Genomic DNA, 25,517 nt, shown 5'->3' with positions numbered 1-25,517 from the left:
CGCTGAACTTGAAAGTGATAGCATTGCGATGCAGGCTAAAGAGGGAAGGCATTGGGATCAGGCAGTCTTCCCTCTATTCCCACAATTGAAATAATAAAGTCCCACTATACTTCTTACTCAATTAACAGTCCACAGAGAGAAGGGCAATGGCACAAATTAAATATCTGATTTTTCTCATCAGCTCCCTTATGGGCCTAATAAAATCACAGACCATTTGCACTGGTAGAGACCTTAGCCATCATTTAGTTAATGACTTCCCAAAGGCTCCATGATAACTACAGCAGTGCTGTTCTCTTGATTTCAGGCCAGTGGGCTTCCTCCCTGGTTTACAATGAAGTGGAGTCAGCTCACGTAACTTACAAATGCAGACACATGTTCAGAGAGTGAGAGCTGAGGGTGACTTATTTAATATAAGCATCTAAACACTAGGCAATTCTGCCCAGCATTTCACTTGGAATGTGTTCTCCAGGATGAGTGTGAAAGGCAGAGGGGAGTCTGCTGCTCCCTTAGGTGATCTCAGACCTCCCCTCTGAGCTGTCACTGTGCAGGCACCTCTGCGTGCTGAATGAAATGTTAAAGCTTAAAGATACATACTCCCCACACAATATGGTCTCTAAACACAAGCCAATTGGGCGCCTGGATGGCTCAGTCAGTTAAGCGACTGCCTTCAGCTCAGGTCATGATCCTGGAGTCCTGGGATCGAGTCCCGCATCAGACTCCCCGCCGAGTGGGGAGTCTGCTTCTCCCTCTGACCCTCCCCCTTCTCATGCTCTCTCTGTCTCATTCTTTCTCTCTCAAATAAATAAATAAAATCTTAAAAAAAAAAACACACACACACACACAAGCCAAATCCTGCACCAGGCGCTCAGTTAAATAAGCTATATCAGTGCATTTTGTAGCCATTGAAGTTGTGTCAAGGGTAATATTACCTACATGAAACTTTTGTGCTAACCACCAGCTCTAGAAAAATGACACTCAATACTTACATATGCTTGCCTTTGTTCCAGGCTCTGTCCTAGGTGCTTTGCAAACATTAACTCACTTAACCCTCATAATAACTATATGAGGATATTTCATCCCCATTTTACTGGTGAGGAACCAAGGCATTAATAACTTGCCCCAGCCACACAGCTAGCAAACTGGAGAGCTGGGATTTGGACCCAGAGACTCCAGAGTTAGGCTCCAGGTTCATAACCACTATGGTATGTTGATTCCACGTGGGGCTCCGTGTGCAGCTACTGTTAGGAGTAAAAGCCCTCAGAGCATTATTAACATTTGAAGATGAAGATATGGGTAGGGTGATAAAGCATGAAACGGAATTTCTCTTCCCTCCGACACTGAGGGAAGGAGGGACCCTGCATTCTTGCCCATCTATGCCCTGGGATCAAGGCCAACAAGACAGCAGGAAAGTCACAAGGAAGAGAAGCTTAGAGGAAAAGAAAAGCAGGAGATTTGGCTGGGGATGGGGTGGGGGGGTAGTTTTGGGGGCGGAGAGAGAGCAGAGTGAGAGTCCTACAAAGTAGAACGCACCCTTGCAAATGCGGAAGGGTGGAATACAGCATCTACAGGAAAAATTAGGACAGTGTTTTCCTGAATTTTCCCCTGAACACATTTCTCCCCCTAGCCTCAGACATTTGCAGTGACAGGGTCTCAGTGAAATAATATTCAGGAAAATAAGACATTGCATGGACATTGGAAATGATTTCACCTTGACCAGCCAGCTTGTTGGTCAATATCTCATCGTTCCTGAAGCAGAGTCAGCTGCCCCAGACATAGTGCGGCTGGAGCTCCAAGAATGAGCAGAAATATGTGCTGGTGGAGAGGAGCACCCCAGGCTTTCCCTGGGCTCCTTCTTTGCTCTCCACACTTACAGTGACCCCTGGTACGGAGCCCTACATTCATGCTGTTACTCTTGAGTGTCCATCATGTACAAAACAGTATTGTTCAAAACACCGCCGTCCATGAGAACTTTCACACCTTGAAGGGTGGGGTAGGGAGAGCTGAGACTTACACCAAACATCCTACAGTACAAGGATGACCCAGAGAAAATCTCCTCTGTCCTATAAAAGGAAGTTTGGGGAAGTACAAGGGAGAGAGAGATCTCTCCTAGGGGAAGATGTTAAGGAATAGCTTTGTTAAGGAAATGGTGTTCGGGCCAGACACTTTAGGATTAGGTTTCATTTAGTGCACATATTCTGCAGATATACTAAGTCAGCTGCTGGTCTGCAGACTGAGGTTCAAGGCCTAGCCTGGCCACTCAATGGCTGTTGGACCTTTGGTTCATGCTTTTCCCTTCTCTGAGCCTCAGTTTCTTTACTTGCAAAATGGGGCTAATGCATGCCTCATCTACCTCACCAGGTTGTTTTGAAGATCAAAGCTAATAACACATAAAAGAGCCCTTTGTCAAATACTGACACCAAGAGCTAATGTTTAGCAGGTGTTTCCCATGTGGCAGGCACTACTATGAGTGCTTCCTGAGGACTGAGTCACTTAATTCTCACGACAATTCCATGTGATGAGAAACTGATGTTCGGAGAGGAAAGTAACCAGCCCAGGAACACCCAGAGAGTAAGCTGCAGAGTCAGAACTGAAGGCAGTTGGTCTCCCAGAACAAAGCCCTGTCAGTTGCATACATGACCATGTGTGATAATTATTGAGCTGCCTTGCTTCCATCGGTCTTCATGTAAAGAGCACCCCACATGGTACATTATACCTCCCCTTCCTGGATAAGGATCAGCAAGGCATGTTATTTATTTTTCAGCAGCCCTGGTCAATGTTTTTCTCAGGTGTCTGGCTTCCCAGGCTGATCTCTCTGCAATAGCAGAGAAGGTCGGAGACAGATCAAGTTCAGCCTCATCCTCTGCGAAACTCCCTACCCTTACAAATGCCATAGTCCTGTGGCCTATATCCATATATACAGATGCGCCCACCGAATACACACAAGCATACACATGTGCACACGAATGCACATATGTGTGCATCTCAGATGCTTTCTATGCACCAAGCTCTTTGCTAGATACTTTCTTCTCCGTTCTCGCATCAACCTGGCAGGTAGATATTATTACCAAAGAGGAAACAGGACTGGTGAGGCATCTCGTCGAAGGTTACACACAGAGCCAAGATTCACATCCAGATAGGTCAGCCTCAAATCTCATACTTTTGGAATTACAAAAACTGGCTTATAAAATTCCTTCTTACTCCCAGCTTTTGCTCTCCTAATTTCTCTCCCTAATCCTTAAGGGACCTTAATCTGAAGCCCACTTTCTCCTTATTTAATATAAGTATCTATTTTTTAAGCAGGTATTGGTTGACAAGTCAAGTTTCTGCAAGGAGAAGCAGACACCACACACAAAAATGATTATGCGCCACGCCTGACACATTTCAGGGAGTCCCAGCTGTCCCCACAAACTGGCTTTACCTGTGTGCTACTCTTCAAAGGCGGGCAGCTTGCTGTTACTCAGCTGTATGTTTTGAGACTGGGCGGGAGATTCGAGCAGCGGACTCCGAAGGCACAGCGAGTGGAATCCACTCAGCTCAGTGAACCTGAAGTTGCTCATTGCTGTGCTGCCGGTGCCGGGTGGAAGAATTCAAGGAATGCAGCCCAATGCCACCGGCAGCTTCAGAGCTGGTCAGGTGACAGGCTGCACCTCACCCAGTAGAAAGTTGCCTCAGAGAAATGCTCTGTTTCCGGGGGTGAAACAGAAAGCCTGCCCCAGTAAAGTAAAGTTGTTTTTAACAGAGAACACAAAACCCCCTGTGTTCGTGAAAATCTATACTTTCCCTGGGAAGAATGGGGTGGAGGGGGGGTAGAAAAAGCCACGCAGGAAACAGTCTCAACAGAAACTCCAGCAGGTGAATGGAATGGCTATTGGGAGCCATTTCACAAAGCCTGGGGAAGAGAGGACTGCAGCTTCATGAACGCCTCCCTCCCTCTCAAGATTTCACACCCAGAGTTTGAAACACTGAGCGTTTGTCCTGTGAGTCACAGCTCCTAAAGCAGTGATCCTCTTGCTCTGCCTCTAGATTAATATTGTTGTAAATTTAAGGATGCAGGAAGTTGCTACTAAAACGAACAAATCACTAAACCAAAATGCATACCTTCTTTTTTTCCACTCTATTTTCTGGGAGGTTCTTCATAAAAATCCACTTGGATTTGCACTTTAAGTCAGATACGTTAAATATTGCAGTGACACTCAGAGAAAATGTTTGTCTTGCTTCATCTTACTGACATTCTAGAGGAGAAAAAGATCCTGAAACTCTCAACACTTAAAGATGTCAACGCTTAATGGTGCATTAAGAAAACATGTTTATAGAGGCGCCTGGGGGGTGCAGTTGGTTAAGCTTTGGACTCTTGGTTTCATCTCAGGTTGTGATCTCAGGGTTGTGATCTCACTTGTAGGGCTCCGTGCTCAGCGTGGAGTCCGCTTGAGAGTCTCTCTGCCCCTCGCACCTGCACTCTCTTAAATAAATCTTAAAGAAAACATGTTTTTCAATTGTATTACTCTCTACCTCTAATTTGTCCTTATAGAGGGTCTATTGCCCATCAAACCACCTATCTGCTGGCAAAATGTACAGGAAGCTGAGCTGCAGACAAATTCATCTGTGTGATCACGACGATATGACTCCCAAGAGTGCTACCCTGCAAAGGCATGTGGTCCGAGTGACGACACACCTGCCATTGAACAAGGTCCTATGCTCCAGGGGAATGACCTTTCCAGACATTTGATGATCAATCACATTTTTATGTCATCCACATATGGAGAATTCCTTTGAAGAGTTTGCTTTATAAAAATGGGGCATCCAGTCAGCCATGAGTAGGTGTAGCCTTTCATTGGTAATTTTCTGGCTTACAGATGGTGATGCAGTTTCCTCTTTTAAAGGAACACACTCTATTTCTTTAGGCTTCCCTCTTCTTCATTCTCTATTCATTATTAATTGTTCTTATTGCTAGATTTTATCCGATATTCTTACATTTTTGAAGGAGTCTAGGGTCCAGAATTGGACATTTTCTAGGACCCCAGTAAGAAGAGCAGAGTGGCGAGAGGAGGGAACCCAGACACGACTGGGCTCAGCTATGCTATTACCTGCAGTGTAAATCAGGACCCATTAATTAACCTCTCTGAGCCTCAGGTTCCTTATTTGCACCTGAGGATTGTGATGTGGGCTGTTGGGAGATTTAATGAGATTATATAAAGCATTCAACATAGAACCTAGCATATAGCAATCACACAAGTAACAGCAATCACATCCCTAATGATGTCATTATTCTTGTAGATCATTTCCCTGTTAACATGTCCTTAGGCCATCCCTTTTAAGAGCTAATAAGCTGCTATACTTCTGCCCAACACTGAGTTCACATGTTAAAGATGCATAGGTCTTTTCCATCTGGGTCATATTTATATCCTAGCTGTACTCTCCCCCAAAACTTAAATCTGGGTAGTTTATGCACTATCTTGAAAGTGTCCCTATTGATTTTTTGGCAGACTTGTTCCCTGGAGAGATAGCCTTACCCCCACCCATGGCTAAACAGTAACTGGATTTTTTTTTTAGAGTGGAAATGGTTTGAAATACAATGCATCTCAGACTTTTTGTGGTTGGATAATCCAAATACCTGAGTTTTCTGTGTAAGTGTAGTGTTCACTCCCACATTTATTAGTGAGAATGGAGTGTATAATCCCCTCCAGGGTACCAGAGGGAAAAGTTCTTTATGACTTTTCAAGGTGACCTGCACTCAATGGGCACTAATAAAACATTGCCGGTTTACTCTATTATTCTTCAGTAGATCTATGAAATAAAAATACACATGAACCAGTGGACTTAATTGCCCCACTATTAGGATACCACCTGTGGAAAAAGTTGAAGCTCTTTGGGGGGAATTTCAATAAACATAATTAACTCAGAAAGCCAACTTATTCTGAGAAAATTAGCCTCTGGCTTCCATCTTGGGGTTAGGGTGTTCTCAGGTTTCTTCACTTTAGAAAATTCCAGAATAGCAACATTTATTTACGTTATGTTTTGGACAACACTACTGCACATCAAAATCTTATTTTATTCACCTGTATTATAAATGTCCACTGACTAACTTAGACCCGTTTGGGTTCTAGAAACTTTCAATAAAGTTCTCAGATTTTCCCTTGAAAGAAAGGATTAAAGATTCTTTTCAAGGAGCATCTTTTTCACACAGTGTGAAAGAGCTACAGGCGTTCCCATGGGAATTGGCCGCATACATTTCAGCCCTTCCCACAAGATGTCTATTGTTCCCTGTGCGTCTCTCAGTTTCCTCTGCCATGACATGTTGCTTCATTCACTTCTACTGAAAGCCTCCGAGGCTGGGTTATTCCAAACGATGCAAAAGGACTCAGCCCTTGGTCTTTTTCTAGAACTCATACAATCTAAATTTGTAGCAGGTTAATTATCATAAGCACATACAAAAAATAGGTTTGGTGACCTGTTTAGGCAAAAGCTCAAGAAACATTTAATTTTGAATACATATTGCGATTTATTGAAATACAGACAGGAAATATTTTCTTTCTTTGGGAATGAGGGAAATATCTTCAAGTCTAACAAACTTTCTTAACCGAGAATTTGTGATCTGTAATAATGATTTCATAGTGTATCCATTTTCACAAATTTTGACTTTGCAGGTCATATTTTTCTTAATTGATATAAATCTTGGTATACATTGACTAAATCTTATATCAATATAAATATTAATAATCAACATAAATCTTGCTAAAATTTTTTAATTCAAATTTTGTAGGTTTCTTTTTACAGAAAACATACCCAAACTCTCAAATTACAAAGAAAATTCAATGTTTAACATGTCTTTATTTACATTTAAATTCCATATATTAAGCACCTGCATTGACCAATTCAAATACTGCCTTAAGTACTTTTTCTGTTCCTCAAATCGAAAACCTCCACATTTCAATTTACAATGTCACGGAATCCAATAGTTGATTACTATAGCAACTTAAATATGTATTTGAACGAGCAAAAAAATCGTTCGATTCAATTACGATTTGTAAGATAAGTAAAATACCAAAAGGAAAAATGAGAGCAACAATAAACGGTAATGGTGCCTGCTCAACCCCCTGCCTGGAATGATGCTGTTGCATTTTCTTTGAAAATCATAGGCAAGGCCAGTTTCTTTGCAGGTTGCAAGATATTTCTTGAGGTAAACAAAAGTGTGAAACAGAAATGAGCCCAGACAGTTTTGGAGTAAAACAAAAATGCACATACTATGAATCTAGAAGCACAATTTTCTGCTCCTGAGGCCTAGAGACATGTTTTAATAACCCACAGAGAGGTGGCTTTTTTACCCTAATAACCGAAAAGCCTGCATACAGGGCTAGACACACAACTCCCCGATGTGCTTTATCTGCATAATCAGCCAGCCCCTGCAAGTTTCTCTGCCCCACTCCCACAGCCCACTCCTTCATCACTGCAGCTTCTGACATTTACTTTAATTAGCTTTTGTTTTTGCTGAACAAAAGGACAGGGAAAAAGATAGCCATACCTCTTAGCACAGGAAACTCTGGCCATCATAAGAAATAGAAGGCAAAATGCTTGACTTTAGAGTAATTCGGCTGGCACCCATGATGGAGCTCAGAGGCAGGCAGCCGGGTAGCCCCTGCCCCTTCCTGCCCCGTCCTGTCCTGTCCTGTTGGCAGCTGCTCGTCAAGCCAGCTGGCTGTACACTTGATTCCCTCCGCTGGACTCGCCGTGTGGGATCGGGCAAATGAGTAACTTCTCCTCTCTCCCCCAACCTTCTGCTTAGCGCGGACAATTGGCACAAAGCTTCACTTATTTCTACAGTAGATTTAGAGAAGCTTCTCTGAGCAGATCAGTGGTTTGCAAGAATTAGAAGATTTGCCTAACAACCAGTAACTTAGCTTCTGTTAATGAATAACTCACTTTCAGGAATCAAGGAAGTTTTAGGTTAATATCAGATGTGGAGCCTTTTATCAGGCAGGCATCAGTGAAAGGCTCAGTGAGGAATGGAAAGATGGAAGCAGTGGAAGGAGATAATACTTAAAGCAAACACATAGAAGAAAACACCAGGAGAGAAACAAAATGGCTAGTGCAAAGGAGCGAAGTCTAACTATGCTACTGGTATTGTTGGTGACTAATACTGAACGACTGAATGAAGCAGCCCTGCTAGCACTGGGGATTTCTCCAAGCCAGCACTGTTCATTCTTATGCCAATCCAAATTGCTAATTCACTTCCTTTTACCATCCAAATATAGAACTCCTCCTCTCAGGCCTAATACACTGGGGATCCCTTATGAGCTGTCTTACATCTCTTTCTCTTTTAAGGAGAATGCTCTCCAAACCTCTAATGCATAAATTAATTGGTGGTACCCAGTGGATTGTTATATATCTGGAGGCTCTCCTCTCCCCTTTTATGTGTATGACATGGGCTTTCTCCCCTTATTGATTTGAGGTTTCGCCTACACACAAAGCAATAGGATATTTCTGAGACTCTTCTAACTAGCTTTCAGTCAAACTAAGTGTGAGTGTGTGGCAATGCAGTGGGGAAGAGTAAGATGGAAGGTGTACATCTGGAAATATTAGTATTTCTATGTCGTTGGCAATCATGCTGCCATGTAAATAAATTGCTGGCTCAATTAAAAGGCATTCTCCTGGGATGAAGGGGACTTTCTCCTGTATTTACTACCTAACATCCACTTATCCCACTTTTGGTAAAAACTGTACCCAAATTTCTCTTTGGAGGCGATGTTCTTTGGGCAGAGTTCACTCACATAAACACATTAGGTCTTAGCCAATCAGAAAGACCGCATTCTCCTGACCATGGTGATTGATTTAGAGAATGAGCGATGACCCCTTCCAGGCCAGTGGGAGTCATGAGAAAGATGAATGTTTGGCTTTGAGAGGACAGAGTCTTTCCTGTTAGACTTGATGACAAGATGATATAAGGTATGGCTGCCCTTGCCACATTGCCACCAAGAAACCAAACCTTAGTGACTTTGTTTGGGCCACTTAAAACCAGCTGTCCCTGAAGTTGACAAGACCCACACTTTCTCGTAAGCCAATTCCTTAATAGCTTAAGTGATTTTACGCTGGGTTTTCTACCATTTGCCATTGAAAAAGTTCTGTTTGGCTAAATTAGCCGAATCCCCGTTTGTGAGAGGGCTCTTCTGGGTCCCCCCAGTGCAGCTCCTTGCAAAGGAAGTGGACTAGGAGGTGCATTAGGGACCAACTATGACAAATGAGTCCCTTTAATGACAACCACAGGCTTTCACGGACAGCCAGTAGAGGCAGGAAAGGCCTGGGAAAGACCGTAGTCATTCAGTGTAACTGAAAGTGTGACTTTCCAAAGTGATTCTCTTAACCAACATGTTCACTTCCCCAAATACTTCCACTTTACCCACCTAGACTTGTCTGGTAGTTCCCAGCCACATTCTGTTTGACCTCAATGAACCTGATCATGGAATCCATCCATCCATGCAGAATTTTCATAAATTCCTTTGGGTAATTAGTTGCACAGAATATAGCTTTATCTTTTTTTTTTTCATTCTGTTTCTGCACAACTCTCGTCACTACCCTCCCCAGTCCTCTTTGATAAAATTGAAATAAAGAACATTCTCTCTAACCACAAAGTTGGACTAAGATGCTTCCTTTATAGAAAATACATATATTTTAAAGCAACTTTAAATGGGTAAATTACATATAAGCACAGAATTTTTAGATGATTTCATTTTCTGTAATGATTTTTCTACCTGAAACCAATGACACTCCTTCAGGTACACCATTTCTGTGTTCAGCCTTCCAGCTTTGCAAAAGTTCATTATAGGCACAGAAATACCTAGGCATATCCAGGAACTCCCTTTTAGCTCAGCAAAATAGCACATGGCTTGGACTGTGAGAATCAAGTGTTGTTTGTTTTGTTGTTATTGTTGTTGTTGTTGTTTAAGAACAGGGAAATAGAGACCTGTGGCTAAGAGTTATTCAGTTTGATTCACTATAATAAAGAATTTGATTAAAAAATATGATAGTAAAAGTAATATCTTTTACTCGCAAATTTGAGAGAACTCATTATTTTCCTAAATTAGCTCCTCCTTCTGTTTCTTATCTTGGTGAAGGGCCCTCACCATCCACCAAGCACACCAACTAGAAAGTTGCACATTATCCTCTATTTCTCTCCTTTCTTTTCCCACTCATGTCCAATGATCCCGGAACATCTTAGATCCTGTCTGTTCTGTGTCCTCAGCATTATTCATGATCTACAGTGGATAGATCCTAAGGTGATCCTCAGGGATCCATTTTCTGGTGTTTATACCTTGGGGTTTTGTCCCCCTCAATGTGGGTGGGACTTGTGACTTGCTTCTAACAAATAGAATATGACAAAGATGATGGAATGCTACTCCTGTGATCACCTTATGTTATATAAGATGCCATCTTGCTGACAGATGCCCTCTAGAGATTCTCCTTGCTGGTTCAACGAAATAACTGGTCATGTTGAGAAAGCTCACATGACCAAGAACTAGGGGCGGCCTGTAAGAGTTGAAGGTGGCCTCCAGCCAACAACCAGCATGAAGCCAAGGTCCTCAGTCCTACAAACACAAGGAAATGAATCCTTCAAACAAACTGAATGAAGTTGGAAGAGGATTCTTTCCCCAGTTAAGCCTCCAGATGGGAACACAGCCCAACTAACACCTTGATTGCAAACTTGGGACACCCTGAGCAGAGGACCCATCTAAGCCTACCTGGACTCCAGACCCATAGAAAATGTGGAATAATAAATGTGTGTCATTTTAAGCCACTAAGCTCATGATAATTTGTCACACAGCAATAGAAAACTAATACATGACTCTTCCCCTCTCTCCACTGGGATAGCTAGATAGCTATTGTTTCCGTTAAATTCTTCATTCTCCCCTGTCTGGATTTTGACAGGACTCTCTTAGCAGGTCTCACTGCCTCCAACATAGCCCCTTCAACTCTGCCATCAAATCAGCTTTTAGGGGGCCTGGGTGGCTCAGTCGTTAAGCGCCTGCCTTCGGCTCAGGTCATGATCCCAGGGTCCTGGGATCGAGCCCTGCATCGGGCTCCCTGCCCAGCGGGAAGCCTGCTTCTCCCTCTCCCACTCCCCCTGCTTGTGTTCCCTCTCTCACTGTGTCTCTCTCTGTCAAATAAATAAATAAAATCTTTAAAAAAAAATCAGCTTTCTAAAATAAAATATGATATGTAACTCTTTTACTTAAAATTAATAGGTGGCAACACATTGCCTGAGGATGTCATAAAAAATTCTTGGCTTGGCACACAAAGGATTTTGTAATGTGGCCCCCAGCCCTCTCCAGCTCTGCTTCCACCACTCATGTACATACAACCCTGTGCAGCTGGGTCAATATCTTCAGAACATATCTAGGAGCCCATCACCTTTCACGATCTTTGCTACCACTACTACTGTGATCAAAACACCATCATCTCATGTCTCATTTAGATAATTGCAATAGCTCCTTGGCTTTTGCCCTTGTCTTTTTAAAATGCAGTCTTAGCAGAACATCCAGATAATCCTATGAAAATACAAGTCAGAACTGACTCCCTTCTGCCCAGTTCTCTGCAATGGAAGGACTCTCCATCTCACCTGAGTCAGAGCCAAAGTTCTTTCAAGATCAGCAAAGCCCTGTATAAGATAGCGTCTCCCTTCTCCCTCCATGGCATCAACTTCATCTCCTACCACTCCAGCCACACTGGAGCTACAAAGGGACAAGGTTTTAATTCATCTGAGGAACTCCAGCACTAGGCTATGAGGCTATTGTCTGGCACAAAGGGGGAATTCAATCAAAATTTCATGAATGAAGCTTTTCTTTATAAAAGCATCAATAAAATAATAATTATACAATTGAAAAGCATCAATAAAAAAATTATACAATTGAAAAGAATTCAGAAATAAAGAGCTAGATGGCGAAGAAATCCACTTGGCTGAGATATAATTTTCTTTTTAAGTTGGTAACAAATTTTTTTTTTTAATTTCTCAGTACTAGTAAAGAAGAAAGGGGCGTATCCTTTTGCTGAAAAACTCTAACAAGACTGATTAGAAAAACAGAGAGAAGACACAAATTACCAATATCACAAATAAAAGAGTTGACATTACTGTAGATTCTACAGCTATAATAAAAGAAGAATAAGGAAATATTGTGGAAATTTTATGTCAATAAATTTGATGACATAAATGAAATGAATAAATTCCTTGAAGGACCACCGTTTCTTGAATGTCACCACTCATTCAAGAAAACATAGATCATCAGAATAGCCCTATATTTACTTACTTAAAAATTGGAATTTAGAGTGAAACTGGACCACTTTCTTACACCATACACAAAAATAAACTCAAAATGGACTAAAGACCTAAACATGAGACTGGACACCATAAAATTCCTAGAAGAAAACAAATTGCAGTAATTTCTTTGACATCAGCCATAGAAACACTTTTCTAGATATCTCTCCTCTGGCGAGGGAAACAAAAGCAAAATTAAATATTGGGACTACACCAAAATTAAAAGCTTCTGCATGGTAAAGGAAACCATAAGCAAAATAAAATGGTGACCTATTGAATGGGCAAATGATATATCCAATAAGGGGTTAATATCCAAAATATATAAAGAACTTATACAACTCAAGACCAAAAAAACCAAATAATCCAATTAAAACATGGGCAGATCTAAAAAAATAGACATTTTTCCAACATACAGACAGAATATAGATAGACAGATGGCCCAGAAACATGTGAAGAAATGCTCAACATCATTAATTATCAGGGAAACACAAATTAAAGCCATAGTGAGATACCATTTTACATCTGTCAGAATGCTTAAAATAAAAAACACAAGAAATAGCAAGTGTTAGTGAGGATGTAGAGAAAAAGGAACTTTGTGTACTGTTGGTGGGAATGCAAATTGGTGCAGCCACTGTAGAAAACAGTACAGAGTTTCCTCAAAAGAATTAAAAATAGAATTATCATATGATCTGGTAATTCCACTACTGGATATTTACCCAAAGAATACAAAACACTAATTCGAAAAGATATGTGCACCCCTATGTTTATACAGCATTATTTATGGTAGCCAAGATATGAAAGCACCTCAAGTGTCTATCAATGAATGGGTAAAGAAGATGTGATATCTATACATGTATATTATATATTATATAACCTATATACTATGGAATATCACTCAGCCATAAAAAAGAATGAAATATTGCCAGTTGCAACAACATGGATGTAGCTAGAGAGTATAATGCTAAGTGAAATAAGTCAGTCAGAGAAAGACAAACACCACATAATTTTACTCATATGTGGAATTTAAGAAACAAAACAAACAAACAAACAAAGAAAAAAAAAGAGACAAGCAGAAAAACAGGCTCTTAAATACAGAGAACAAACATGGTTGTCGGGGCGGGGGGCAAGAAGAATATGTAAAATAAAGGGAATTAAGAGTATGCTTACCTCACACCTCATGAGCACTGAGAAATGTATAGAATTGTTGAATCATTATGTTGTATACCTGAAACTAATATAATACTGTATGTTAATTATACTTGGATAAAAGTAAATAAATTATTAAAATCAAAATTGGAATCACAGTTAAAAACATTCACATGATGAAAATTCAAGGTCCAGATAGTTTCACTGGTACATTATACGAAGCACTTAATAAGTAAATAATAATTGGGACGCCTGGGTGGCTCAGTCGTTAAGCGTCTGCCTTCGGCTCAGGTCATGATCCCAGGGTCCTGGGATCGAGTCCCACATCGGGCTCCTTGCTCAGTGAGGAGCCTGCTTCTCCCTCTCCCTCTGCTGCTCCCCCTGCTTGTGCTCTCTCTTTCTGACAAATAAATAAATAAAAATCTTTAAAAAAAAAAAAAAAGAAGTAAATAATAATGGAGCACCTGGGTGGCTCAGTCAGTTAAGCATCTGACGATTTTGGCTCAGGTCATGATCTCAGGATCCACACCCAGTGTGGAGCCTGCTTAAGATTCTTTCCTTCCCTCTCCCTTTGCCACTCCCCACCACTGCTCACAGCACTCTCTCTCTCTCAAAATGAAAAAGTAAAGAATACTAACTGTATACAAATTTTTACAGAAATTTTATTTCACAATAAGATGCTTTGAAGCTATTTGTATATATATTATCTATAGGTATATAAATATATAGATATGTATCCCTTTTGTGGCTGGTAGCATTTTATCCAACAAATATAGCATTTTCTGTTAATCCATTCTCTTGTTGATGAAGTTGTCAGTGCTGAGCATGAATTTACTGAGAGACTGTTGGGTTGGGGTTGGAAGAACACGCTTGAGCTAGGCTGCCTGGGTTCACATACAGTCCTAGCACTTACTAGCCACGTGACGTCGGGCGACAATTTTAACCTTTTTATGAACAGGCTTTTTTTTTTTTTCCCTGATCTATAAGAGTATTAATTGTACCTACATCCTAGAGTTGTTATGAGGATTATCTGAGGTAATATTTGTAAAGTGCTTAGAAACATGACTGGAATGTAGTAAGTGCTACATGAGTGTTTGTTAAATACACACAAAAGGAACATCCTTGAAAGTGCTTCCTGGTGCATAGTTGCAGGGATTTGCCTAGGATATATACCAGAAATGAAATTTCTGGGTCAGAAGACAGGCGCTATCTCTTTTAATTTCAACCTCTCTTTATCCTTATGTTTTGGATATGTCTTTTTTACATCGTATGGCTTTTTTCCTCCTCAGTCTGATCACCTTTGTCCTTTAATAGGAACATGTACACCATTTTCATTTCATCTAATTATACGAGTTTAAAATTATCATCTTAGTATTTGTTTTCTATTTGTTCTATTTGTTTTATGATTCTCTTTCCTTGCTCTTATTTTTTTTTTTTTTTTTTTTTTTTTTTTTTTTTTTTTTTTTTTTTTTTAGTTTTTTTAATTTTTTATTTCAGTTTTTAAATTTAAATTCAATTAGCCAGCTTATAGTACATCATTAGTTTCAGATGTAGTGTTCAATAATTTATCAGTTTCGTATAATACCCAGTGCTCATCACATCATGTGTCCTCCTTAATGCCCATCACCCAATCATCCCATCCCCCCATCCCAAAGGGAAATGCCTTGCTCTTATTTTGATGGAGCATATTTTATTCCTCTTTTCTCCTCAGTAAGCTTGGAAATTATATACTCACATACTATTTTTTACTCTTCCGTGGAGAGTATAATAAGTATAGTTGTGTACTATTATATATACGTATATATATATAAAATGCCTGTGTGTGTGTGTGTGCACGCGTGTGCATGTGTGTACCTCCACATCTTAGCTCACACCTTGATTCTTTATTCTCTTAGTGTCTTTTCAATGCCTTGAAACACTTTTTTTCCCAAATACCTAAAAATATATATTTTGTCCAGATTTTATTGTTCTCAGCAGGTGGACTGATCAGATTTACCTAGACCAAGAAAGTAGAAGCCTAAAACAGTTAAGTTTTCATCTCTAAAATGTATTGTTTTTTTTTCATAAGATTAGAAAATTAGTCTACATGCCCTGAGATTGTACTAAAATGTCATTCACTGATATTTTTGTATCATTTCTACAATCTTAGTTTTAAAGGTTCAGGAGTTTATATTGTGAAGACACTGAATAAAGCAATAACTTGCCTTGAAAAATGTCTGAACTGCAGTTATGATTTACCAGCCTACATAATTTGGTTCTTTATAAACAACGGTATCACAGTTGCCAGGGACACATCTTACCTAGCTCCTTTGTCCTTGAGCCATCATAATAGATTTCCACCTACATTTTCAAGGACAAAACAATGGCTAACTTTCTTAACTAAAGAGGATTTCAGAAAACAACTAGTAAGGCTGATATGAAACATATGCTAAGAAGGTAAAACCATGAAATTAAACATTTTTTTTTATGTCAGTACTATTGTCCATTTCTTTACTACCCCATAAAGAATGGTTTGTAGGTTCGATACAATCCCCATCCCTAATGTGCTTCATTATTAAAACAACACTTAATTAAATGGTGAACAAAGCCAGAAATATGCCATGGTTTAGAGAAATCTCTTAGGTTATTTTCAGATGTTTCTAGTTTGGCAAAAGCCAAAGCATATTTTGTTGAGCACATTTTATTCCTCTGTGTATTAGAAGGGAAATCTAACCCATGTGTTTTATTTCATTAATATTTTGCCAAGTTAAATGGTTCTTTTGCAAGATATATTTAATGTTGAGTTATTTTTATGAGGCTTTTTCCCTTGGATTATGAATTCATATGTCACCTAAAGTAAGTATACTTTGATCCAAATATCTTGTAGTTATGAAGTCAGAAACCCACAAAACCCACCATTGTTGGGTGATTTCCCAACAATGCCAAATATATTTCATTTCTACCACTAACATCATGATTTTTTCCCTCATATTTGTCAATCAGCACTTTATTGAGAAAACAACGGAATTGTTCTCCTTTTTAAGCCCTGCTTTTTGACAAATGTCCAAATGAGGCCATGGCTCAATTCAACATGAGCTGCTAACTTCAAATCATGGGCATACATCTAGGTGTATTGTTTGGATACTGACTGAATCACATCTGCAGTTACTTAAAGGTATGATACAAGTTGGCACATCAGAGAGCTTGATGAATACTAATGCATAGAGTGGCAAAAATGACAGGTGAAGATAAGGGGCAATGAGAATTTTCAATGTTGGTGGGAGTGCAAATTAACCAACTGCTCTAGAAAACAATGATTATCTAGTAAAGTTGCAGATGTGCATGCCCTCTAACCCAGTAATTCCAGTCCTAGGTATAGTCCCAAAGAAATTTGCACATGTAAAACAGGGGACATACACAAGAAAGTTCCTGGTGTCATAATAACAGTTCCAAGAAACTGGAAACAACTTAAGTCTGAATCAATAGGAAAAATGACTATGTATGTTGTGATATCCATACAATGTGATTGTAAAGAGCAATGGAAATGAGTAAAGTATAGGCATGTTACGTTATTAATATGGACAAGTCTCAAAAACAGAGTGTTGAATGATGAAGAACCAAGTCATAGTAGAAAAAAATGCAGCATTATTGTATTTATGTGAAGATTAAAAGTGTAAAAACAAAGAAGTTAGTGGTTAAGAATATATACAAATATGTAACAGCATAAACAAAAGCCATGCAATAATATAAATAAAATTCAGGATAGTCATTATTTCCCATGGGGTGCTGGAAAGTGGAAGGGATAAGACATGGGAAGAACCTCTAAAGACTGCATCAGGTTCAATTTTTTTTAAAGCTGTGTGGTGGGTCCACAAATTTTTGGGTTTTTTTATCATGATTGCTATAGTTTAAAACTTATGAATATTATTTTGTATTTATTCAACCTTTAAAAATTAATTTCTAAAATGCAGATTTAAGCATGCAGTCAACATCCTGAATTATTTACCTACTGCCCCAATTCTCATGAAACTAAAACAAAAGGTACAGTCTGTCAGAGTTTAGTTATGTGTTTAATGCTTCTCTTCCTGCCCTGACTTTCCAAAAAAAAAAAAAAAATCCCTTTGGGTTCTTTCTATGTCTTACATAGCTGGGCTATTTCTTATATTTTCGGATTAGATTAAATACTATCAGGCAGCTTCTGTCATTGCGCATAAGTAGTAGTGATTACTTCATCAGAAAAAAAAATCTATAATAACATGGCATAGTAGTTAATGTTTGACAAGCAAGTCTCAACGGTGTACTATAGCTGTCAGGACCACCATTAGGAACCTGAAGACGCGGCGGGCTGACTTCTGCAAGGGAACAGAGTTCTCTCTCCGTCAAGACAAGGCTGAACTCTTGCCAAACAACAGGGAATCTACTCATTGTATAGAATCAATTATTCACAAATCCAAGGTGGCCAGGCTTCTTCCCTCCCCACCCCTTCCCTTCCTTTTTTCCTTCGGTCTCCCTCCCCTCTTCTCTCTCTCCCTTCTCCTTTCCTTCCTTTCTTTCTTTCACCAGCTGTATTAAATATCCATTATGTGCCAGGTGCCAAATATTCATGTATGTACTAGTGTCCCGAAAGAATTAATGGACCGTGCTATGGTGAGCGCTGTGAATTGTGTAAGACTGTTGAAACACAGACCTGTACCTCTAAAACAAATAATACATTATATGTTAAAAAAAACAAAAAAGAAGAAGATAATAGGAAGGGAAAAATGAAGGGGGGCGGAAATCGGAGGGGAGATGAACCATGAGAGACTATGGACTCTGAGAAACAAACTGAGGGTTCTAGAGGGGAGGGGGGTGGGGGGATGGGTTAGCCTGGTGATGGGTATAAAAGAGGGCACGTATTGAATGGAGCACTGGGTGTTAAACGCAAACAATGAATCATGGAACACTACATCAAAAACTAATGATGTAATGTGTGGTGATTAACATAACAATAAAATAATAAACATAACATAAACAATAAAATAAAATTAATTAATAAAATAATTAATAGGACCTTCGGCATGGCATGCACTGCAGTCATACCCCCTTCTCTCCCTGCACAGAATGTGATTGATCAAATGATATATCACAACTTTTATGGTATATAGAATTCTTTTGTCTTTTTTAAATTGTGAGTTTTACGATATATCCAAAAGAGTAAGAAAAAAACGTATATTTTTTAAAAATGCAATTTAAGGGATGATAATAAAATCAACACTCAGGTGCTCACCATCCAGCTCAAGAAATAAACAGTAACCGAAGTGAACATGTGTGCCCCTCCCCAATTTTCCCTTCTTTTCTCCATCTAGAAATAATGCACTATTTGAATTGTACATCATCATCATTCTCCTGCTTTTCTTTAGAGTGGTATCACCTATGTGTTTATCTAAATACTTCATGTTTTTGAAATATTAATTGGACAATATATATTCTTCTGTAACTCAGTGTTTTTTACTCAACATTCTATTTTTGCGATTCAGCCATGGAGCTGTGGTCGATTACGGTTGCATAGTATTCCACTGCATGCCTTTGTCTCAACTGATTCAACCTCTCTTTGCTGATGGCTGTCTAACTTGTTCTGTTTTTGCTGTGACAGAGGGTCGGCTCTGGGCATCCTTTTGCATGTCTCCCCATGCAAATGTGCAAGTGTTTCTCTTGGGTATATATCTAACAGTAGAGTTGTTAGGTCATAGGATACATGAATCTCCCACTGTCCTGGAAAATGTCTATTTTCCAAAATCTTGATGTACATTCCTACCTACAATGGGTGAGAGTTCTTAGCGCTACATCATCACCAACAGATAATAATACTGCTTGACTTTTTAATTTTTGCCAGTCTGGTGAGCGTGAAATTGTATCTCACCCTGGTCTTACATTTCAGTTCTTTGTTACCAAGGAGTTTGAGCATCTTTTAATATTTATTGGGCATTTATATTTTTCTTTTGTGTACTGCCTATTTATGTTTTTTGCTGATTTTGCTATTTGGCCATTTATCTTCTTTAACATTATTCAGAAGAATTCTTTATATGTATTTTTGATATGAGTTCTTTTCCAGATATGTGTATCACAAATATGCCCTCCCAGTTTGTGGTTTGGATTTCACCCCCTTTATGATATTTTCAAATGTCTTTTGAGATCTTGATTTTAATATAGTCAAAATTATAACTCTTTTTGTTTATGCTTTGTGCTTTTTTTTAATTTAATTATGTTATGTTAATCACCATACATTACATCATTCGTTTTTGATGTAGTGTTCCATGATTCATTGTTTGCATATAACACCCAGTGCTCCATTCAATATGTGCCCTCTTTAATACCCATCACCGGGCTAACCCATCCCCCTACCCCCCTCCCCTCTAGAATCATCAGTTTGTTTCTCAGAATCCATAGCCTCTCATGGTTCGTCTCCCCCTCCAATTTCCCCCCCTTCATTTTACCCTTCCTGCTATCTTCTTTTTTTTTTTTTAACATATAATGTATTATTTGTTTCAGAGGTACAGGTCTGTGATTCAACAGTCTTACACAATTCACAGTGCTCACCATAGCATATACCCTCCCCAATGTCTATCACCCAGCCACCCCATGCCCCCCAACCCCCACCACTCCAGCAACCCTCAGTTGTTTCCTGAGATTAAGAATTCCTCGTATCAGTGAGATCATATGATACATGTCTTTCTCTGATTGACTTATTTCGTTCAGCATAATACTCTCCAGTTCCATCCAAGTTGTTGCAAATGGCAAGATTTCATTCCTTTTGATGGCTGCATAATATTCCATTGTATATATATACCACATCTTCTTTATCCATTCATCTGTCGATGAACATCTTGGCTCTTTCCATAGTTTGGCTGTTGTGGACATTGCTGCTATAATTATTGGGGTGCATGTACCCCTTCGGATCACTACATTTGTATCTTTGGGGTGAATACCCAGTAGTGCAATTGCTGGGTCATAGGGTAGCTCTATTTTCAACTTTTTGAGGAACCTCCATACTGTTTTCCAGAGTGGCTGCACCAGCTTGCATTCCCACTAACAGTGTAGGAGGCTTCCCCTTTCTCCTCATCCCTGCCAACATCTGTCATTTCCTGACTTGTTAATTTTAGCCATTCTGACTGGCGTGAGGTGGTATTTCATTGAGGTTTTGATTTGGATTTCCCTGATGCCGAGCGATGTTGAGCACTTTTTCATGTTTGTTGGCCATTTGGATGTCTCCTTTGGAAAAATGTCTGTTCATGTCTTCTGCCCATTTCTTAATTGGATTATTTGTTCTTTGGGTGTTGAGTTTGATAAGTTCTTTATAGATTTTGGATTCTAGCCCTTTATCTGATATGTCATTTGCAAACATCTTCTCCCATTCTGTTGGTTATCTTTTGGTTTTGTTGACTGTTTCTTTTGCTGTGCAAAAGCTTTTTATCTTGATGAGGTCCCAAGAGTTCATTTTTGCCCTTGCTTCCCTTGCCTTTGGTGATGTTTCTAGGAAGAAGTTGCTGCAATGCTTTGTGTTTTTTGTTTCTTTCTACAGAAATCCATCCCTACACAGAGATCATAAATATATTCTCCTTTACTGTCTCCTAAAAGCTGTAAAAGTTTTACATTTGTCATTTAAGTCCTTAATCTACAAGGAATTGATTATTGTGTGTATGTAAGGATCTGTTTTATCTCATCATATAGTCAACCAAGAGCCAGAGTACCGTTCACAGGAGTTCATCCCTTCTTCAGTAATCCACACTGCCATAGCAATCTATACCATTTCCTTCTAGGGAAGGCCCTGTTTCTGGGTTGCGTGTTTTGTTCCTTTAGGTACAGTCTATCTTTACACCAATACCACATTGTCTTAATTACTGTATTTGGTAGAGCAACTTGCCTCATCTCTTTGTCTTTCAAAATTCTACTGGCTATTCTTGGCCCTCGGAATTTCCACATAAATTTGGAAATCAGATTGTAACTTCTATGTAAAACACTATTTAGATTTTGATTGGAATAGCATGAAATTTACAGTTAATTTGAGAATCAATACTTATACAATATTGAATTTTCCCATCCATAGCATATGATAACTTCAAAATTATATCTTCTTCAATGTTTTCCAATAAATTCCTTTTTGCATATACAAGTTGTGCATTTTTAAACATGTTAAACAACTTTATTTTTTTTTAAGATTTTATTTATTTATTTGATAGAGAGAGAGAGAAAGAGCACACAAACAGGGGGAGGAGCAGAGGGAGAAGCAGACTCCCTGATGAGCACGGAGCCCGAAGCGGGGCTAGATCCCAGGACACTGGGACCATGACCAGAGCCAAAGGCCGACACTCAACTGACTGAGCCACCTAGGTGGCCCTGTTAAACACTTCAGTATTAATGTATAATTGATGTACTAAAACTGCACCTGTTTAATGTATATGATTTGAAGAGTTTGGACATACACATACACCCTTTCATGAAACTGTCACCACAGGCAAGTTTATAGACATAGCCATCACCTCTAAAAGTTTTCTTGTGCCCCTTTGTTTTTGGTTTTGCTTTTGTGGTAAGAATACTTAATATGAGATCTTCCTTATGAACAATGTTTTTAGTGCACAATGCAATATTGTGAATTAGAGGGCCTATGTTGTACAGCAGATCTCTAGAACTTATCATCTTGCATTGCTGAAACTTTATACCCATTGAACAATAACTCCCCATTCCCTCCTGCCCTCAGCTCCTGGCAACCACTATTCTATACTCTCCTTCTTTGAGTTGGACTATTTTAGATACCCCATATAAATGGAATCATGCAGTATTGGTCTTTCTATGACTGGTTTATTTCCCTTAGTATAGAGTCCTTTGGATTTAGTCATGTCGTCACATATGGCAAGATTATCTCCTTTTTTAGGGCTCAATAATATTCCATTGTATATGCCACAAGTTCTTTATCCATTAATTCACCAATGGACATTTTGATTGCTTCCATATTTTGGCTTGGTAAATGATGCTGCAATGAACATGGGAGCACAGGTATCTCTTTGCAATCCTGATTTCAATTTTTTTGGCTATTTACCCAGAAGTGATGTTGCCGGATTATATGGTTGTTCTATTTTTAATTTTTTGAGGACTCTCCATACTGTTTTCATAGTGGCTGCACCATTTTACATTCCCACCAACAATGCACAAGGGTTCCAATTTCTCCACATGCTTGTCAACTTTTGCCATCTTTTGGGTTTTTTGGTAATAGAGATCCTAACAGGTGGGGGTAAAATTTCATTGTGGTTTTGGTTTGTGTTTCCCTAATTATTAGTGATGTTAAACACCTTTGTATGTACCTGGTGGCCATTTGTATGTCTTTTTTGGAGAAATGTCTATTCAAATCTTTTGCCCATTTTTTAATTGGGTTATTTGTTTTGTTGTTGCTGTTGTTTTGCTATTGAGTAGTTGGAGTTTCTTATATACTTTGGACATTAGTTCCTTATCAGATATATGGTTTGCAAATATTTTCTCTCATCCTATACATTGCCTTTTCATTCTGTTGCTTATTTCTTTTGCTCTTCAGAAGCTTTTTAATTCCTTATTATTTTTGCTTTTGTTGCCCGAACTTTTCGTGTCATTTCCAAGAAATCATTGCTAAGACCAATGTCAGGAAGATTGTTCCCTATATTTTCTTCAAAGAGTTTTGTAGTTCAGGTATTATATTTAAGTTTTATCAATTTGAGTTGATTTTTGTGTATTTAGTAAGATAAAGGTCCAGTGACTTTATTTTTGTTCCTATTGGAAGTAGTGGGAGTATAAACTGATATACTGTTTTGGAACACAATGTGACATTACCTGTGACCTAGCAACTCTAGCCCTAAGTGCATCCCCAAGAGATGGGTCATGGACACAGGAGACCTATGAAAGCAGCATTGTTCATGATATTAAGAAGTTCAAGTGTCCATGAAAAGTATGGTGAATAAGTTATTGTGGTATATTCACTGAAATAGTATAGGAGTGAAAATATATAAACTAAATCTATGCCTATTAATGTGGGTCAATGCTAAAATCATAACATTGAGTGAAGAAGGCAAGTTACAAAGAACCCATGCAGTGTGATGCCTTTAATATAAAATTGAAGCTCAGGAAATTGAGATAATCTATTGTTTGGGGTACATGCACACATAGTAAGATTATAAAGGTAAAGGAGTGATCACCATGAAACTCAGTAAAGTGGGTATCTGGGAAGGGGAGGGTTGAACAGGGTTGCAGTTGTGAAGACATACTGGCAGCTTCAAAATACTAGTTATTTTCTATTTCTTAAGCTGGCTGGACGGTATTCACATGTCCTATTATTTTAAAAATATACATAAATATGTCTGTGTGTATAACTACGCATGCCATATATACATAGATAGTATACATATCTTTGATTCATGTTATAATTTGTTTAAAAATCTTCATAAAAATTTAATTTAAACTTTTAACAGGTGAAAATTATTTTTTGGTACTCCAAAGAATATTTTCATGGTTTTATGATCGCTCAAGAGTGTGTTCTGGGTGTGAGCTTCCTTGTATCTCTGTATACGGTGAGGTAATTACTAACCCCAGTGATGGGCTTTAAGATCTGTTCGCCTGTGTGTTGTAAATTTTTGAAATTAACATTTTCTAATTGCTCTAAGAAAGAGATTCACAGAGCCTTGCAAGGTCCTCAGGCAGACCTGGGTCTGGCCTCCATGGAAGCACTGATCAGTATACACTGTGTGTCACTGAAACACAGTGTGGAAAAATAAATCTGTTGGGCTTTAACTTTTTTCTCCTCCCAGGCTTCTGGCTGGAGAACTACCCTTAGCCCATCTGACAAATGAAAATGGGATAAGTGACAAATTTTAAAATCTTCCTTTTATTTCCATGATTTATTCTTATCCTCTATTCTTCCATTTCTGCTTAAAATCATTTTAAACAGCAACCTACATCTTTTCAACACATAGACGGAACTGTCTGATAGGATGAATTGCATGAAACCTTCTTACCCAAGGAACATGTTCTAGCCTGAATTTTCCTAAACTTCAGCCATTTGAAAATCCCTTTATGATTTTTGACATAACCATTTATCACATGTCCTATGATATAAGTCATACTTCCCTTTCAATTTGACTCACTTTTCTATCCTCACTCTAAAAAATGATCTTAGTCAAATCACGAAGTTGTTGGGCTATTTCTATTTTATCTAATGTTCATCAAAGAGAATCGTAACTATTACTATTTTTAAAAGTTTGTCCATACAACACACTTGACCAAAACGTATTCTAGGTACGTCCGTGTGCTACATTTTGGGAAAATATAATGAAGTTTAAAAAGACAAAAAAAAAAGCCTACCTCTCTCCCACCTCCTCTGCCCCCAAAGTACACACTCAACAGAAGGGCAACTGGCAGCCAGCTCCAGCCTCAGCATTTGCCAGACTGCCAGTCTTCTCCTTTGTCTGCCGCATGTTTCCCATTTGGATTTGCTTTCTGTCTTTTATTTGGGACTGCCATCTTTCCCTTGCCCAGCTCATTATAGAAGGGGGTAAATTTATGCCCTGGGAAACCGACACTCCCGCAGCTGCAGTGTCAGCCGGTCGGCCAAGATAAAGTAGCAGAGCAGGATTAGCAGACTGGTGCTCAAGTTCCCGTTTATAGGTGGGCCAAGTCACTGGGGGCATGTGTGGCTGCTTTAAAAGTGCGTTGTCCACCTCCCCATCCGCAGCCTGCCAATAGCAGGGTGACAGAAGTCCCCATAGTCCTCTGTGACAATCCAATTCACATGTTTCCTCAGTGATCATCCACCACTTGGGCTTCATTTGCTCAAATTCTTCACCAAATTTCTAGCCGGGGCATTTCTGGCTTATTAAGCCCTGCTTCTTTCTTCATGGCATGGTGCAGCTCTGACCTAGTTTGATTAAAGAGCTTTTTTTTTTTTTTTTCTCTCTTCTTTTTCGCTGTTCTTCAAGGTCAGATGGTTTAGATATTTCCAGAAGGCTGCCACTGCCTCTTAGTCCCACACATGTGTATATGATGCCATTGGCAGGGGCTTCCAGGCGCATGGCTGGGTCCATTAAGATTTAGTGAA

At 39.1% G+C, this 25,517-nt stretch overlaps 1 protein-coding gene across 1 annotated transcript in view; it reads right to left on the bottom strand.

The window, feature by feature from the left end:
- Positions 1 to 7,627, bottom strand: part of VEPH1 (ventricular zone expressed PH domain containing 1) — a 222,112-nt gene extending 214,485 nt beyond the window's left edge. The window contains exon 1 of the mRNA XM_032408363.1: positions 7,520 to 7,627. The gene's annotated coding sequence lies outside the window, so the exon portion shown is untranslated. The remainder of the gene's footprint in view (positions 1 to 7,519) is intronic.
- Positions 7,628 to 25,517: the final 17,890 nt, after the last annotated feature.

The sequence above is a fragment of the Phoca vitulina genome, unplaced genomic scaffold (assembly GCF_004348235.1).
Source record: "Phoca vitulina isolate PV1807 unplaced genomic scaffold, GSC_HSeal_1.0 scaffold10, whole genome shotgun sequence".
NCBI classification, from domain to species: Eukaryota; Metazoa; Chordata; class Mammalia; order Carnivora; family Phocidae; genus Phoca; species Phoca vitulina.
This window is presented reverse-complemented; position numbering and strand designations above follow the sequence as displayed.